The sequence below is a fragment of the Anser anser genome (assembly GCF_964211835.1).
Source record: "Anser anser genome assembly, chromosome: 16".
NCBI lineage: Eukaryota > Metazoa > Chordata > Aves > Anseriformes > Anatidae > Anser > Anser anser.
Window position 1 is genome coordinate 7944456 of NC_139737.1, and position 18770 is coordinate 7963225.

The window sequence follows — 18770 nt, forward strand, 5'->3', positions numbered from 1 at the left end:
AGAGAAGCACTTAGAGCTTTGCTTCAATTACAGATCCTTCCATCTCAAGTTATATGTTTGGCTGTTTTATGCTAATTTGAATGTCGTTTTGCATGAAACATCACTCTGAATTCTCTAATTGTTCCCTCCTTATCTGAGATTCGTCTCATGCTTTCCACCCATGGGTGTGGTGATCTACATCCCCCATAGACGCAAAGACTAACTCCTTCACCCAAAACTAGGTTTTGTTAAAGAAAATCCCTTTAGGCAGAACTGCTAAAGCTAAAGAAGAAATAGAAGTATTAGCACTGACCATTAATACAGTCCTTTTCTCTCTATAGATCTCACAAAGCTTCACAAAGAGAAGTAAATGTTTCCATCTGCATTTTACAGGTACACAAAGAGGGGAAGAGTACATCTGGACCAAGACAAATCTGATACAGAGTCATAGAGGTTTGGGGTATTCATCGGGTTTGAGGACGCTTCTTTAAATGATTATACTTATCATAAGGGTGATATAGCTGGGGAGAGCTACCATGGTTATCATGATTTTCCTTTCTCCTGTATGCTCAACATTTTTTGTGAGTTTTGTCTTAAATACATGCATCTGATAACTTGAATTAATTGTTATTCATGGTGTGAACCTCAAAATTTCTGTCCAGTTTAACTCTATCAGTGCTATCTATCCCACTCTCCAAAGATATCCAATATTTCTTTCCATGAAAATACCTTGGAGCAGAATAGATTTAAGTAGTGTGTTGGGGGAGAAAATTAGGTTGGGATACCAGATATTGGGTTGCCAAGTGCTGTGAAGCACTCACTGGAAGAAGCAGTATGAGATGTCCTTGAGAACTTCAAGGAAGCAAAGGCTGCCTGTCTTCATGTCAGTAATCCTGTCTGAGAAAAATGACACTGGAGTTAAAATTGTGCGTGACACTTTCATTCTTGGTCTTCCTCTTCACCCCTCAAATTTCTGCTGCTGTATATTAAGTACCCCCCTTGTGAAGTTAAAGTAGCTCATAAAAGTGTTAAGTAAAAAGTCAAAACTTACATGGGAACTGTTACATTTTCTCTGTGTGGCCATAATGAGGTTATTTATGGTACATGTAGGAAAGATTAAAGGTTTTCATAATAAAGGAAAGCAAGAGCTCAAGAATTGGGTGCCTCCTAACAGCACTGACTCTCAAGACAGGATAAATCACCCAAGCAACCATTAAAACTTCAAGAAGATTGCTTGTAAACCTCCAAGCAATGCCAATAAAGCATATTCCTTGCCATATAGCAGTCCATATGGTGGAGCTCAGCAGTTTTTCAAAACTAAGGGCTATTCACAATTTAACCCTACTGTCTTTTTTTTTATAGGGCATAGTGCCAATGAACCACTATCAAATCAATGTGATCTTTAAACGTGGGAGGGTGGGGGACCTGGGGAGCAGACTGCAGTCTCAGGAAAAGTTAACTTATCGGGAAGCAGGCTTCCCGAGACCATGAAGATGTTTTTGATTCCTGTGTTTAGGAACTCAGCACCATTTTTCATTATGCTGCTTCTTGGGGGTCTCACATCATAACAAAATATTAGAGGCACATTTTATGGGCTATCAGGAAGCTAGGAAAATAGTCCAAGGCCCCTCAAGGTTCTGGTTCATTTGCATTTTAAAAAAACCCAAGTCTGCCCATTCCTTCCACTCTGAAAGGCCAAGGTAGTGAAAACTGCAATAAATCACAATGTAAGCTTGCGTGTGGCATAACATCAGCAACTGCATTGGACAGAGCCAGAAATGACCCCTCTAGTTTTACAGCAGAGGAAAAAAGGCCAAAGCTAATGATATTCTTTCTCTTTCTTATTCTTTTATTTATTTATTTTTTCCTCCCAGTACTTATCAGGAACCTCAGACCAGGAGATTTGATCCTACTAGCTCAGGTTGTATGAAGGTAAGCACTGAGGAAACTGATGTAGGAAATAATATGGGTCAGCACTGGCCGAAGTGATGCCCAGAGATGGATCACACGGTTTTGCAGACCCAGGGGATTTTATTTATTTTGTTTCTTTTTCAATCCTTCCTCAAGGGAAGTTACCGAGTGTGATCTTCATGTTATTCATAACCTTGATTTAAGAGAGTACCACAAATTTATTAAGAGTCTTAATTCTGCAGACTCCAGGCTCCACGTGGTGATCTCCAGTATGTTTCTGGGGGACTTCTCATAACAGAGTTGTTTCCCACATGGACAGCTCGATTCTCACTGGAGGAATTTCTAGTGTTGTTACACAATAAATAACAATGATGATAATAAAATAAGGAATACCTAGTGGTATTCAAACAATGCAGATTTAAGCAAATGCTCAGCTTATGAGAAATGTTTTTTTCCAACCCACTTTATAAGAAAAATATTTTTGGAGGGAAAGAAGTAAACCTAAATCTCATATGAATACATCAATATTAGACACTCATGTAAGTCAATTGGACTCAACATCAGCTGATATAAATTGTCATCATTCTGTTAGTTTTTCATCGAGTTATTCTAGAGCTGTGCTGGAGTAATTTTTTTACTCAGTCAAAGTCAGTGGACTTATTCAAGCTGTGACTTTGGTGCCTACGTGGACTGGGATTTATCTATAGGAATCCAAAACTTCTGTCCATACAAACTAGAGAGTAAAGCAGACTCCAGTGCAATCTTCAGATATTATTGTGGTTCCTACCATAGACTACCTGCAGATCTGACTTTAAAAAGTAATGAGCTTTCAAGCCCCCCACACTCCCAGCAAAACTGAGGAATGCTTTAGGTGTTTAAACCTGTGTAAATTGGGTGCTATCATGATAGACTAATCAAGCCAGAATCCTGCATCTGCCTGGGAAGGAAAAGAAAGAAACATCAGAGCTGAAATTGTCAGGTCTCAGCACGTGTTTCTCTTTCCACTGTCAGCTGGGGTACCAGTACCCCCCGGGACATGATTGCAGGGATCGTACCTGATCTGGTGATCCTGAAGGCTGTGGGGGGATACCTGGGAGTGAGCCTCCCCAGCAATATCGGTACAGTGGGGGCACTGAGGTGGTGTGGCTGGAGGGGGCAATGGCCTTGACACTCCAGCGATGCTCTGAAGTTCTGCTCTCGCCATTGCTTGTGCTAATCTAGTCCAGCACTTATCATAAATGGGAAGAAAATTTCTTGTCTGAGGACACCAAACTGCATTTCAGGCATAGCCGAGATGTGTTTTCTTTGTCTGTGGGAAGGGCAAAAGTACTCAAGAGTCAGACCTACAGTAAGACCAAAGAAGGGGAATGAATTGGGAACTAATATTAAAAAAATTGTGGCAAATGTGATGCAAGTCCACTAAATTCTCATTCCTATTTATTTCACTCCCCTTACTCTTCAGAAATCCATGCATTCCCAACACAGTATCTTATTCTTTTTATTTTATTTAAGTGCCCTTCTGAATTAACCATCTTATTCACATAGCAAAATCATTCAGCTATCCATCCAGAAACGCCCATGAGATTTGAAGTTAGCCTGGAAATCTTTCAAAGGACACCAAAGATAACTACACTGGGTCTTCTATTGCATTTCCATTTTATGGCATCTTTTTATATTCTGTAGTAGGCTTTTCTGAATAAAAATGAGACAGCCTCTTAAGAGGCCTTTTTATTATTTGCATTTGGCAAAAACAGCCTTAATGAGCTGTTAAGAGTCATTCCCCAGTCCTATTGTTGGCGATGCATGGGAGCCTGTAAAGTGTTGAAAAGCCAAAAGACAATTTATGATCCCTGATGCTATCCCTTCCTGAGACAATTCTTCAGAAAGGAAGATATCTGGGGAGTAGGAAGTCCCATTATTTAAATGCCTGAATAACTTTTACTGGAGTCATAACTGTGGAATTTGCTATTTTAATTTCTGACCTGTTTACACTCTGTGTTCCCTAAAAGCAGCAATGTCATGCGTGCGCTGCATGGTCATTCAGATCTGCAGCACTGGAGATTAGGAAGATGACTCAAGTAAAATTCACCATTCATTCCCAGGACTGAATAAATAGCACAAAATTCCAAGCAGGCACTAATCAACTTACAGAATTCTTAATATTTTTTTTTCAGACACTGCTCATGCTTAATATCTGGAGGCAGTGGTCTATTTGTCAGCGCTAGTTGTATTAGACTGGTCCACACAGATCTGGAAAGTGTAAAGGAACTAAAATTCACTGACATACGGGACAAACGGGTTATTCAGAACAGTGGGAAAAAAATGAAACAAAGAGTTTCACAAGTTTCTGAAGCAGATGGATGTGTGGTTCTTGGCATTGTTTTGTTTTGTTTTTTTTTTTGAAAATGGACAGCAGCCAGTGAGTGTCGGAGGTGTTTGTTATTGACTGAGGGTGCTGAAAAGACAATCAAATATTTGTGACAAAGGCAAAGACCTTGGATGTTATCGTTGACACCCAGACATCTCAAGAAAAGAGCAAATATTGCATTCATTGTATTGTCTCTTCCTGTAAATGGCAAAATGACATCTTTTACCAGACTCGTGTATTGATCTGCTTCAGCCCTTACTAACTTAAATACTGTAAATGGGTGAGGGATAGGTTTGTCTGTTTGACTTTAATTAAGTGATACTCTCTCTGTCTGAACAAAGGGATGACCCAATGAGGCCTTAAGGTACTGCAATTTTTCCTGTTTTGAGAAAGCAATAATCACCTGCATTGTTAATAAAAACAAGGAAGGCATTAAACTAGTGCAAGATTAAAAACTCTCTTTAAGACAGCTTTTATTTGCAATATATTCTCTTTCAATACAATATTTAAAAAGAAAAAACGAACAGTATCCTCCACTGTGATATTTCCATTGCATGCCTTGCCATACGATCTCAGCACAACGCAGGTATACGATGAACATCCCGTACACAGAATTGAAGCATGATATTGAAGAAGAGGGAAAAGTCATTTAGAAGGTTAACTAAAGCACCCGGGAGAGCTTGATACAGTGACTGGCCAATGGGTAAATAAAGAAATGACTTGCCAAGAAAGAAAGGAAAAAAGAGAAAAGGCTCCAAACACTGTTCTGCCTCTGACAAGAAATTCTCTATTCTGATCAGCCAGGTGAAGATATCTGCATGCCACCCCCAGTTGCTGAGTGGGCAACAGTAAAAAAGAGAAAGAAAGAGCAGAATGAACCCAAAGCTGCTATAAAGGGGATTTGTAGCCAGCTCCAAGCCCCCCAGCTAAAAAGGAGGTGGTTCATGGCCTGATTCTGGTGTGTGGCTCTGCACCCTCTGGGACAATTACGATGCAGCATGATAGGAAGAGCCCCAGCAAGCAGGAGCCCTGGGGTGAGAGGCGAGGGGGACCAGACCCGTGCCTTCCCTCTGCTCCTTCCAGGCAGTGCCATCTCCTCTCAGCAGGCTTTGGGTACCGTCCTGGCAGGAATCAAGGCACAACGAGAGCCGGGCAGTGAGATTTCAGGCCATTGTTACATTCAGCTTTTCATCTGGTTTCAAAAGGCACGCCACGTGCTTTATTTGGATTTGGATGTATAATGTACAAGCTATTTTTGACTAAATAATCAAATGTGTGTAATTTGATTGCCTTCCTTTTATTGGTACACATAATAGTCACTTATGTTCTACGGTAAGAGAACAAAGTTTCCAAAAATAAAGCAACTTAGTCTTACTAAAGGTGCCAGCATGGGTACTACTTTTTACTCCTATCTGCTAGGAGGGCCAATAAAGTATGCAGTCCTGCAGTGACTCCAGATCAAATTTCAATTGATTCTCGCATGTGCCCAATATCTTTCTTTTTTTTCAGACACAATCATATTTTTCTCTTTGATTTTTGAAATCCCTTGAAATGTCAGGGTCTGATTCTGGCCTCACATCTTAAAATCAGAAGAGTGACTTTGACTCACTTCTTCCATTAATAGCAATATAACTGCAGTATAATTTTTCTTCCATCGGGGAAATATTGCCTTGCTGTTTTGTTAACGCTGGAGTCCTTTGTCTGAAATGTAATCATCAGCAATTACCCATGTGCAGAGCATTTTGTCACAGTTACTTACTGCTCACAAGCCAGCCGTACATAGTAAACAGTCAGACCCAGGGCCAGACTCTTGCTGGTGCAAGCGGCTGTAAGAAGTGTGACAATAAAGCTATGCAAATTTGCAACAGCTGGATTCTTGGCTCCTCACTTGGCTTCTGATTATTTAAAAATGTTCTTTCCTTCTGTAATTTTATTTGCATAAAAACACAACACAATAATTTGACGACTACTCACCCTCACGCTGTGCATAGAAGCAAAACAGCTTACGACTAAACCGAGCAATCAATTTTTATTTTTTTTTCTGAAATCACACATCTTTCACTTTCTTTTCTATGCTGTGACTTACAAAAGTGACTTACAGTGCGGCTGGGTTATGTGGTAAAATGAGTAATTCGGAGTTGTTAAAAGAGAAGGATTATTCTTCTGTTAGCTCGTGGAACAAAGCTTCCCAATAAATGTCGTATTCTGCTGTGCACTGAGTGCTTTTGTCCAGTTCATAGCGCAAATCATACTGTTCCCAAGTGCTCATCCACAGCAGTATTCTTTAATGCTTAACTCAGTGACCTCACAAAAATAATTGGTGTGAAGCAAATTTACTTAGCCCTCTGCCTTTATTTGCAGACTGAATGGCTCAGAGAACTGTGCATATTGTTTATGGAAATGAAGAGGGAGAAAAGAAAACAGAACATTACTCTCCAGATAAAGATGGGCCCATGCACAGAAGGAACACAGGGGCTTAGCATGATGTCCCTGCCTGCATGAGAGACACCTAATGAAAGATGCTGATAGACTAATACAGCTGCAAATCAGTCCAGTGACTGTGAAAATCCAATCCAGCTGCTCTGAGTTAAAACAGTTAGCATTTCTGACATTATTCCTAAGTTAAAATTTCGGGTTTAACTGTGAACTTTGACTAATAATTATCCCCCAGATGCAAACAGCAATACTTTATAAGCAGATTTCTGTTGCCTTGCAGGTGAAAGGACAGATTCTCACTTCTCTGTATAAATCTGAAAAAAATAAATCCTAGCATAGCCCTAAGTGAAATTTTGGGGATTTTCAGCAAAAACTATGTTCCAAACCCAGGCCATTGTTCCCAACTTTGTCTTCCCTCTGTGCCGCAGCTGGTACCAGCGCATCTGGCAGCTCCTTGCATACTGAGCTCCTGCAGAGGAAGGCAGAGAAGGGGGCAGGAAGGGTGTTGTGGGTCAAAACGCTGGCTATTTGTGTGCATCTATATTTATGTGTATACAGATGTAAATCTTCCCTATGGAAAAACAAAAAATACAATCACACAGTTTAGAACAGGGTGATAGACATAACAGAATAGTTGTGCTTGATGTGCATGTGATATAACCATAGCACAAAAGAAGCTTACCAAACAGCTTGCAGAGATTAGCGAACAAGAACTAAGCTATTCTTTTCAGGAGGTGTTATTAGCATATTTTTCATCAATACTATACTTAACAGCTACTACATAGCAGGAAGTGGTATTTAACCTCTTGTTGCAATGTAACGAGATTACTTTGTATGGTTATGTTACATTCCATTCATAAAGGCCCTCCTGTGTCCAGTTAATTAGATTCACTGTTTGGCAGCATTAGGTTGAAGAAAATGTAACAAAATGTATTTGGAATATTTAAATTTTAAGCTTTTGTTTTGCCTTTCTTTCTCGAAGGCTGTATTGAGAGCTATGTAAAACTTGATTTGGAGAGATTGGCATTCATTACAGCCCTCTGCCAGGGGCTGATCAACGTGGACATTTAACCACTTAAATCCCCGAAGTCTAAAGGAAAGCTAATCCTCAAAGTTATAGTCATCCAAAATAGATGACGATCACCTGATTTCAGAATCAAAACCAGGTGAAACTATTTTTTTTTCCTTGATTTGGCTGCAAAAGTGTGAGCAATGCCATGAGTTAGAGGGGACTTTCTTGTTTCAAGTTTTGCTTTTCAGTGGGTTCAGGCTCACTTTGGAAAATAGCCGGAGCGCTGGGAAGAAATTGATCTGAATTCAGAGCCTGGAGTAAAAGAATAAACCAGGTGAGTCTTGTGGAATGTCATATTTCTGTTTTAAACAACTTCTGTGGTCCTGGTAATTTTTCCATGAAGAAATGACTGTGGGGTGCTTTTATTTTTTATTAATTTTTTTTTGGTCATCTTTTTCCTATTTTCCTAAAGATTTCCTTGGTTGCACAACTAGTGCCAGGAGTGCTATTTATTTAAAAGACCTAGTATTAGTTAACAATAAATAATTTAAAAGAAAAAAATAAACATGCAACAGCTGCATATAGTTTAGCAGAGAGTTACAGCAAACAAAGAAGAATCAGCATCTCCCTCTTGCAGAAGCTGTTCTGTGCTTCTACAACAACAACAACAAAAAATCTTGAAAAATAGTTAAACAAGGCTGTTTTTTCCTATTTCTGTAAAAACATGATTTTACCTCTGAGTAAAAAAAAAGGGGGGGGGGCAGGGAGGAGGGGGGAAAAAACACTAATGAAATTCAGCAATCCAACTTAACAATGCCACTATTTTGCTTTTTGGCCATACAAAGCATGCCTGGCTGCAGTATTACAGGCAGCAGTTTCTGTGCTGCAGCACAAAAGACAAATCACTTTTTTATTTTTTTTCCCCTGCCTTCCGCCCACCTTCCTAAGACTCATCAGCACAGCCTTTACCCTCTGTACTTTTTTTAAAGCCAAAGAAAAATTTACAAGAGAAGAGAGAAAAGGTGTTTTCATGCCTAAGATTTAAAAAAAAAAGGGGGGGGGGAGGGGGAAATAAAAAGGAAAAAATGTGTAGCTGAGATTTTTTTCTGAAAACCTGAAAAACAGATTTAAAATACTGATTTGTCTTTAAAAAAAATATTCTGAAAGTGCTAGCATGCCCTCATGAATATTATGTAGTGCCTCGCTGGGTTGCACAGTTAGATGAGCTAATATCCTGAAGCCGGACAGAGATTCACCTTTTAGGAGCACATCGGCATGGACAGAATCCACAGGCAGATTCATGTCCTCGAGGAAGGGGACGAGTGGCCACGTGGCTGTGCCTCTGCAGCCTGCCCTTGCCTCTCTGTTGTCCATCTCCCCACTGACAGCCCCTCTCAGGCAGCCCCCAACTGCAAATCACCACCCCACTACCGAAGGGTCTTGGGTTCCCGATCCTTTCCAGTGCAAAGGCCGCTCAGTCTGGCATCAGCAGTGACTCTCGGGGCTGCTGGATGGAGGCCTGGAGGCCGAGGGGCATCCTGTGAGAGGGGACCCGTGGCCTGCAGAGCCTCAGCACCCTCCCAGTCCGCCCTGCCAGAGGGAACCCCACCAGCATGGTGAAATGAGCCTCATGTTTGTGTTTCACACGCCACTGCTGCCAGCAAATGTCATAAAGCAAAGGAGCTTTCACCGCCAGCCTCCCAGCTGCCCCACTTCTGTCCTCCTCGCCCAGGCCGGGGGATGCGGGTGGGTGGCAGAGGGCGCAGCCGGCAGGCCCTGCGCAGAGCCCTCACGGACTTCTTCCCCAGCACGGCACGAGCCATGCAGGGCAGCAAACTCCAGCTTTGCCACTACTTCTTGTTCAGATAAGAAATTTGTTAAAACATTTTGTTTGTGTGCTTCCAGACTGCAAAATTAATTTAAAGGGACACTGCCAAGGTTAGCATCCTCAGAATTTGATTTGACCAACTGGGCATGTTTCCTAATAACTTTGAAAAGGCTGCACAGTTCTTTATATACAGTCCTTTATTTTTTTTCCTTCCCTCTCAAGACAAAAAATATTTCTCTAGGGAAAATATTATCAAAGCTGAAGGTCTGTCTGTCTTCATGGGCAACCCTGCTAAATCTGCCCAGCGTTCATACATAATAGACAGAAAACAAATTAGAATGAAAGCAAGCTTCCTTTTCAAGCTTTCCAAAGGAGTGAGTTTATTTTAAAGAGGAAAAACAAAAAAAAAAAAGCTGAACCAAGAGTTAGATTTTATAAATGGTGTACAACTCTTTAAGCAAAACTCTTTGAAATTTAAAAACCAAACAAACATAGCAAGTATTTGTCAGTGGATTATGGGGCACTTATTGACTCCTATAGCAGTTCCCATACTTCCCAGGGTCACACTCAGTCTCCCATCTGCTTCAGCCCTTCCAGATATAGCAGACAAATCCTGACATCCACACTTCTCCACTGTAATTGCTGCTTGCAGGACTTATCAATTATTCAATCGATAACTTGTAAGATGTGTGTCCTCCTATATGCAGTCGCAGAAACTTCTTTTCCCCTGCTATTGTGACATTGCTTGATGAAACAAGATGGTGAAGCTTTGGGGTTCCTTGCTGGCCTTGCCCTCAGTGCATGTACTCAAACTTCATTACATGTGACTTTTAGCTCTGGAAGCATACACCATCTAAATATTTTACTAATGGCATGGTTGTTCCAGCCAACTGATTGCAGAAACGGCCTGCTTGAAATAACAGGGCAAGCCATGGAAGCTTCCTAAAGATAAGGTGATCTGCTCTTGAACTGTGATATATCAAAGAATCAGCTACAAGTAACATCATCTCCAAGGTAAACGTACCTATTCCTAGGGCATCGTTTCAGAATGGAAAGTTACCAAAATATGTTCATGTAGTTCAATTAAAGAGGTAATGTTACCTCTACCACTTCTGAATTTTCCTAAAGCCAGTAAAAGCCATTTTTCTATAACATTTTCTTACAGCTTTTCCAGCCATTTCCAGTATCTAGTTTGTGGTGGTGTTTTTTGGTGGTGCCGGTGGTGTGTTTTGTTGTTGTTTTGTTTTGTTGAATGAAATAAGGGCCAACAACAGGTAGGTGCATAACTGAGGCACCTGCTGAGGCATTTTGACTCCTTAGCATCTGCACTAGAACTGTCTCCTTATAATATGGATGACATGTTTGTTACTTATTTTTAAACTCTGTGGAGTATAGATATTATTAACAAATTCAATGCCTTGTAGTACTTCATACAATGCTCTAAGAATTGTTTCCCAAGTTTCATCTCATTTCTCAGGTCTTTGTACACAACCTGCTTCTCTTAAAAAAATACCACTCACATTGCTCCTGTTGGTCAGCTCAGCAAGCATCTTTTATACGCTGTTTACCAGGAGCAGACCCACAGTGTTTTCTCTTACATCGAGATAAAATATTCTGCTTCTGCAGGTACAAAACAGTACTCCAGAACTGTTAGAAACACTGCAAATGAAAACTGTGAAAATGTGAATTTCATTGAAAAGTTCCCTTTCAAGTGAAAATTTATTTTTCCATGAAAAGGATGATCAAACTAGATCAGACTCTAGCTTTTCCGTTCTTCTTTCCTTTTTTTTTTCTTTTTTCTCATTTCCCCATTCTACAGTGAAGATAGGGAGTAAAAGAAAACACTTTTAAAAGACTGCACTTTTTTCTTAAAAGAAGTAGTACTATTCTTGTAACTTCTGAAAATAAGCTTCAAACCAAATATCTTCACTTTGCTTTTGAGACCTCACGTTTATTCTTTGCATTCAAAGTACGGCCAAATCCTATGGAATTCTTTCTGTAAATTCACAAAAGCAGAGCACCCTCGCTACCTTTCCATCTGGGTTCTCTTGCGGCTGCCAGTGGGACGCGCGATGGGCTGGCACGGCACAGCACGGCTTCCCGGGCGCCGGGCAGGAGCTGTCCAGCAAGGCCCGGGTGGCTGTCGAGCTTTCAGCTGCTCTTGGAAGCCACCGGCACGCTGCTTGGCTGCTTTATACCAGGCAAACGTCAGGGACTGTCTGTGTTCATCTGCCTTAAATTTTACAGAGTTGCATCTGCTTCCCAAAGCAAGGGAGACGATGCCGGGTGTGAGCTCTCCCTGTGAGCGTGAACGCGCAGACACCACATGTTTACAGCGTCGGTGTTTGGGCTGAACAAACGTCCCGCAGCCCCTGCTCGTCCTCATTCAGCCTCCTCTCACACCCTAAATCATTCCTGAAAGGGAAGTGTTCACCTGCAGGGCCACTGCGGGAAATACAGTTCTGTTTAACCTTCTGTAAAACCCTCTGTAATTTCATTATAATTTTTCAAAGGCTTCATTGTATCATGTATGCTAAAGGAGTACCTGAAGGAGCTATCTGTAATCCTCTTCTGTAGGATTTTCTCAAGTATCTTTTCTCCCACCTAGGTTTTAAGACCCTTCCCATTTCACCTCAGACTGGTAAACCATTAAGCTGAACATCAAAAAGCAACGTGACTGCTCCACTTGTCCTGTGAAAGATAAGGGGTAACGATATAGGTTGGATCAATTATTTGGCTGTAATTCATGAACATACCGAGTCGCACACCAAAATTTAAACACACGTGTTCTGCTGGGATTACTCACGTGCTTAAAGTTGGGCACATGAGTAAGTAGTTTGTTGAATCAGGGCCTAAAATGGCATGCTATTTCTCAGTATAAGTTATAGTTTAAAGCTCATTCTAGACCACCATGGCAAAATAAATCTTTATCTTAGCTACTTAGTACTAATGAAAAACAATATTATTGGTATTTTTCCTATAGCAATTCACTTAAAGAGAAATGTTGTACAATTACAGAGAATGGCTAACCGTGCTTCTTGATCAACCTGATAATTAATAGGAATAGAAGAAAAAGCCCTGTATTTCTGAGTGCCGATCAGGCAGCAAAGGCACTCCAAACATCTGAAGAAAAAACAGTTTGTTAATTGCTGTCTAGACAGTTTATTGCTGCAATAAGATCAAAACACAGAATACTGAGGTTTGTGGTATGAATCATGCAGACTAAACAATTGTTTTATTGCATTTACAGAGCACTTGATTTATAATGCAGTCAGTTTGGTAATAAAATTCCTCCATTGTATATCCTGAATAATTTCACCTCTTTTTGCATCTGTCTTTTAATTCTATATCAAGATGGTTTAAAAACGTCTGTATGGAGGGGGGATTACTGTCATGTGTATAGGAGGTTACTTATCTTGGATCCCTGTTACCTCGTCACCGAGCATACAGCACTCAGCTGAGCCTTGATCAGCTGGTGGTATTATGGGCACACCGAAGAACAGATTTATTGGGCTGCAGTGAGCACACTAGAGGAAAAGTAAGGCTGTCCCATTGTAAGAGGTTTTGTTCCACTTGAACCAAAAGGGATCAATCAGGCAAGTGGCATATTTTTTTTAAAAAAAAAAAAAAGTTATTACTCTGCAAAACTTTTTTCCTGAGAGGAGTGATTCATCGCTCCTCTTCTGTGGTTATCTCTGGAAGACTGAGGTTTAAGGGAATTTCTCTGTGAACCCAGAATCTTTTGGGATGAAGAAAGTTACTCTTGTCTTTACCGAGTGCCTGAGCTGGGATAGGGGGGTAGTAGCATTAAACATTAAATTTTCCTGGGAACATAAAGTATTGTTGTCTTTGTATAAGAGAACTTTGTATTTTTTTTTTCATTTGCCAGCTTTGACCAACTATAATCATCCACGTATCTATGAAAAGCAAACAAATATTGGATCAGAATGTAGGTCTGGAGCAAAACCAAAACAGAGCCCTACAGCTTGACGTTCCTAATTTCACAAATTGCAGACTGAAATCCTGGTCCCATCGAGTTTGGTGGAAATGTTGCCATTGATTTCATTGGGTCACAGTTGCACCTACAAATTTAGTGAACTACTTATTGATAAATCTGACAGTGCTGGGGGGAGCACAATGATATTTGTCACTTTATAAAGACCTGTTTACATAAGATTTTGAACTGAGAGTTTTTTGGGTAAGTTTAGATAAGTATCTTTTGTACTTTGACTTAATATTGGGGGGGAGGTGGGATCCTTCTGTGCAGTAATCCCCTGATTAAGGAGATCTGTTCTCTCTCATTGTAATATCTTAACTTGAATACCCTCACTGTAGTTGTATTTGAAGTTAAGCTCTTTAAGAAGGCAGGCCAGCCAGGCTTGACTGGTACGATATGTCTGAACTGGAGGTATTTTTGCATATACCCACACTTGGCTTAATTCCCCCCAGTAAAAACTGATGTTCCTGGTGGTCAAATGAAATTACTTCTGACGATAGCACAAGGCTTGTACGGAGCCTGCTCCACCCACAAAGTGTACTGTACAGGCTCTTCATTATCTCCTAATACAAGCTGCATTCCAGAGAAATGACAGAAAATGCTCTGGTATAGATTTTGACCCCAGCTGCCCATACTCACAGTGAGTGGAGATCAGCCCTAGCTCTTTAAAACCTCCAAGCATTGCTTTGCCTGTCTGCCTTGCAATTCCTCTCGCAGCCATGCAGGAAGACCTGAGTGGCCCCATTTCAAGCTGCATTTGGACCTCAAGCTTCCACCCAGGGCAGAACGAACCTGCTGAATGTCCCAAGCACATGAAGAGCCGAATTTACAGGGGACAGATGGAGATGTGCACTGGCCAGAGTACAGGGGAGGAGCCAGCCTAAGAAAAGGTAGGGCTCTGGGGACAACCCAGACAGCTTCTGACTGTAGCTGATCCTATGGACTGTGTGTGCCTGCAAGGCAGGAGTCTCAGCAGCATGCTCAGGTGAGGAGCTTGTGGAAGGCAGGGGGCTCATTCAGTGCACTTCCAAGAGAGACCCAGAGCAACTCTGACACAGAGCTGGGTAAAGAAGGGAAAGACGTTCAGGCAGGTACCATGTTACACATTTCCCAAAATACCACTCCACAGCCCCCTTCCTTTCTTCCTCTAAATGACAGAGAAACATACAAGCAGAGAAGAAGGCACCTTTTTACACAGCTGGTTTATTTAACAAATAGGTAGTGATAGTTGTAGACAAAAGGAAATTCTAAAAGCCACCATGACAGGGCAGGCCGAGCCCAGTGGGCTTCCAGCAGCATAAATCAAAGCACAGCGAACAGAGAGAGGCTGAAAGAGTGCCTGTGATGCAAACAGCATTCAGTAATCTTGCAAGCAATCTGGTAACCGATCATTTAGACTGGGAGATTTTCATGAATAAAATGCTAAAGTAAATCTATAGCACTGATGCCAATAATGCAGAACTACTGTTTTCCAGTTTGGAGAGTCCAGGTAAATTATTTGGTCACTTTCTGCAGAAAGAGAAAAGCTGTTGCTGTTTGAGAGGATTTGGCATAAATTACCTTGTGGGAATAGCAGAAGAAGCTCTTTTCAGAATCCAACTTCTCTACTGATATTTTTTAAAGCTGAGCAAATACTTCTAAAAAGGGTTCCTTGCTTCCTTTATGGTAGGACACCGGTCCGCACCACACAAGGGAGGTAGCTGCCAGAGCGTGCTGATACCAATTCAGGCAGTTTTCTCCTCTGGTTCTCTAATGCTTCATGTGCAGCAATACGTCAGTCACCAGCATGTTAAGAAAAATTTGGGGTGCCATTCCTGTACATGTTGCCCAAGATGCTCCAGAGTCCATCCCTTAGTGCAGAGGACCCAGCAGATGGCTCTTACCCCCTCTACTACAAATGGCCAAATGCACTGACAAGCATGGAGGTATTTGTATGACGAACTTAGGAGAAAATGTTAGGAATCATTTTCCTCACTTTTTGGTCAAACGTCAGCCCACTGGCTTTAGGTGTGTTGTTCTGGAGGATGCATTTCCCCACCTGCTCAGTGTGAATCCAGGCAGGAGGGCGGTGCAGTGGGCACAGACGAGGTGTCCTCTGCTCCAAAACCACCCTTGGGACAAAGAGCGGGGGAATTTATGGTGGGGAAAGGCAGAGCAAAAGAAGGGTTATGTCTAAAACAAGGCACCAAAATATTGTAGATACTGTGAGCAACAAACGCAGATGCTGACTGGCATTGGAGACCAAAGGCCCGGGGAGTTACAGCACAGCAGCCAGCATGCGATCCCCCCAGACAGCTCTGTGCCCCCCTCCTCCAGCAAAGCACCTTCTCTCCCATCAGTGCTATGCAAGCTGTTACAAGCGCACGTACTCGAGGCAGTCAGCGCTTTGTGCTCTCTTTTACATGGCTTTAAATGCTGCTAGAAGTATTTCTGTTGTTTATTGCTGCTCAATAAAGTTTTATCTTGTGAAAGTCATGATTTATTTACTCCATCTTGCAGAATAGACATGTGCGCTCTCCCACCTCAGCACCCCTTTACCAGATTCATAAAATGTGTTAACAATTCATTTAAAATTCATATACAAGCCAAGTACAGTTCCTTCACAAAGCTGCACCAAGTAATATAAAGCAGCACGCGCCCTGACATATGGCACACTGTCAACGTGTGCTCTTAAGGCCTCCCTTAGCTGTAAGTACTTCAGCGTGCTCTTGTAATTGCTCGTGTCCAGCCAGTCAAACAGCATCTTCCCATTTTCCAATTACCATAGAGTTTTTTCTAATTTTCCCTCTCAGCTACCAGGAAAACACAGGCTGTGAGGATAGGTGGTTTAGAGAGAGACTGGTCAAAGTTTATCTTCAGCTTTAAAGTTTATAAACTGCCTGTTTAACAGGGGCTTTCACCTGCCCAGACAAGACGTGTCTCTTTGCTGGTCTGTGTGTGAGTTATGCAAGGAAAAAGGTAAGGTGAGAATCAAAATAAGAATTTCTATCCCAGTGTGCCCCTCTGGGAAAATCATCTTTGCTGGTAGCTCTTGTGACAGTCCTCATTCTGAAAGGTGCAGTCGCCATGTGCCTTCAGTCACCTTTTACTAATAGCCGTGAAACATCTCTGGCTCTTCCCTTTCCCTGGTATATTCAGTTTTCTTGCAGCAGACTCACTCACATCACTGTTATTTTCATTTCCCAGCACCGAAGAGCTGTGGCTGTGAACCTGACCCAAGCACATCTCCCCTCGGGGCTCCTCGCAGCAAGAAGCCCTGCTCCAGTCTGTGCCAGGAAAAGACAGCTACGGGGATGTAACCTCAGGCTTCAACATCCTCTGGTACCTCACAACATTTGCATAATTCCCAACTGAATGAGATGCAAGGGATCTGTGGTGTCTCTGCCGCATGCTTTTTTGTTTCTGTTCCTATTTTAATAGTGCCATGCACAGGGAAAGGCATGTTTGGGGATTCCAGAGAGAAATCTACTGGCAGTTCTGTGCTGGCCCAAACAGTACCAATAAAATGTTGGGGTGTGGACAGGTCCCAAGCGTGTGCTTCAGGCCGTGGCTCTTCAAAAGAGCACCCAGCTGGGCGGCTCTGCTCTGTGTGAAGTTGGGCAGAGTCCTTGCTGCATTCCTCACAATGTTGCTACACACATTTGTGCAATATTTGGCTTATTTGTGCAACGTAATTAATGAAACATGTCTCATTGGCACCAACATCCCTAGGGACCTAAAACAAATGGGAGCCTTTGAAGCCTTAAAGGGTCTTAAAAGCAGAAAATATTTACCACAAGTTTATTAAATCAAGCTCTACTGGTAATAAATTAGCAGCCTGTAGACGTGCCTTTTTCTTGAGGATCTGACATTAATCTTCTAGAAAAATACAGTAACGATTTACAATTTTCATAACACCTTTCCTTCTTTCAGTTCTCAGGCATTTCGCTTCCAGAACTCCTACGTTTGTTCAGGTCTCCCTACGGTGAGTTTCCTGCATGAGAGAGGGACCCCCGTTCGTGTGCCATTCTCAGGAAGTCCGTGAGAGACATCAAGCCTTACACCGTGCTTACAGGCGCATGCGAGCAAAACTCCACACGTAATACTCATGTTATTCCTTTTCACGTAGCCACTGATCCATGACACTGGAAGTATTTTAAAGACATTGACCCAGAGTCTCCATAATGGAGCTGGGGGTGGCTGAAATGCCCATTCTGCTCCTACATCTGCAGTTTAGGTTATGTGATCTTACCGTGCTGTTTCAAACCCAGAAAACACTGGGGGGGTGTTTACAGATTTGCACATCTCTCACACTGCGCCATTGTATGGTAAATTACATTGGAGCCTCTCCTGAGCTCATTAACAAAAGCCCATTGTGTGAGGGTGTTATATATCCCGCGTGCTTGGCCTGGGACTTATACGTGTGTCATGGAAGTGTTGGTGAGCTCGCATGAGAACTGCTTTCTAGTATTTCTGTTTGGATTTTTAATGACATTTGTGCAGGTGCACAGCTTATAAAAGGAATCTTTTCTCAGTCCATGGAGTTATTCCACAATTCAGCTGGAACAACAGGCATTCTTAGCAAATCTTGATTTTTAGTGGTGACCTCCAAAATTGTTGCTGCATCACTTAGAATTACTCATTTTTATTTATTAAGGGTGTGCTTGAGTATCTTCCCATTAAAAAGGGAATATTCTGTACACAGCTGGGGGAGGGCTTGTCCAGTTCAACAAAAGCTAAATCAAGACCAGGCAATTGTACTCGAAGACACGAGCAGATGTGAATAAGCTTACCTTTTCAGCATAGTGCTGTTTTACAGTAATAGATGATTAAGTTTTATTGCAAGATCAAACCTTCTGTGTCATGTAGTATATTCCTGGCTGTGTTTGACACAGCTTGATAACTGCTCAGAGGGATACCTGTGGCATCTGTGAGCTTAGGGGACATAGTTTAGTGGGTGGTAGGGGGATGGTTGGCCCAGATGATCTTGGAGGTCTTTTCCCACCTTAATGATTGTATGATTCATGCTTTCATGACAGAAAGGGCTCAGTGACAGGGCTGGCCTCAACTGTTCTTGCCCAGTTACACCTTCCCCAGTTCCCACCCCAAGCTGGCTCTCCACCTTTATTTTTTTCCTGTTTATTTTTAAGTTGGATCAGTTCCCTGAACTGGACCATAGACTGGTTGCCTAGGCAGATGGACCAACACAAAAAGGACTGTGGTGCAGAGAAGAGGAGAAAAGAAAAGGAAAAAAATAAAA

The 18770-nt window shown here is 41.9% G+C and overlaps 1 long non-coding RNA gene across 1 annotated transcript in view; it reads left to right on the top strand.

The window, feature by feature from the left end:
- The window catches only part of LOC310882456, a 31624-nt gene extending 12854 nt beyond the window's left edge, over nucleotides 1-18770 (top strand). The window contains exons 5-9 of the long non-coding RNA XR_014572977.1: nucleotides 373-8040; nucleotides 14249-14421; nucleotides 16718-16852; nucleotides 17444-17495; nucleotides 18661-18770. This is a non-coding gene — a long non-coding RNA (uncharacterized lncRNA). The remainder of the gene's footprint in view (nucleotides 1-372; nucleotides 8041-14248; nucleotides 14422-16717; nucleotides 16853-17443; nucleotides 17496-18660) is intronic.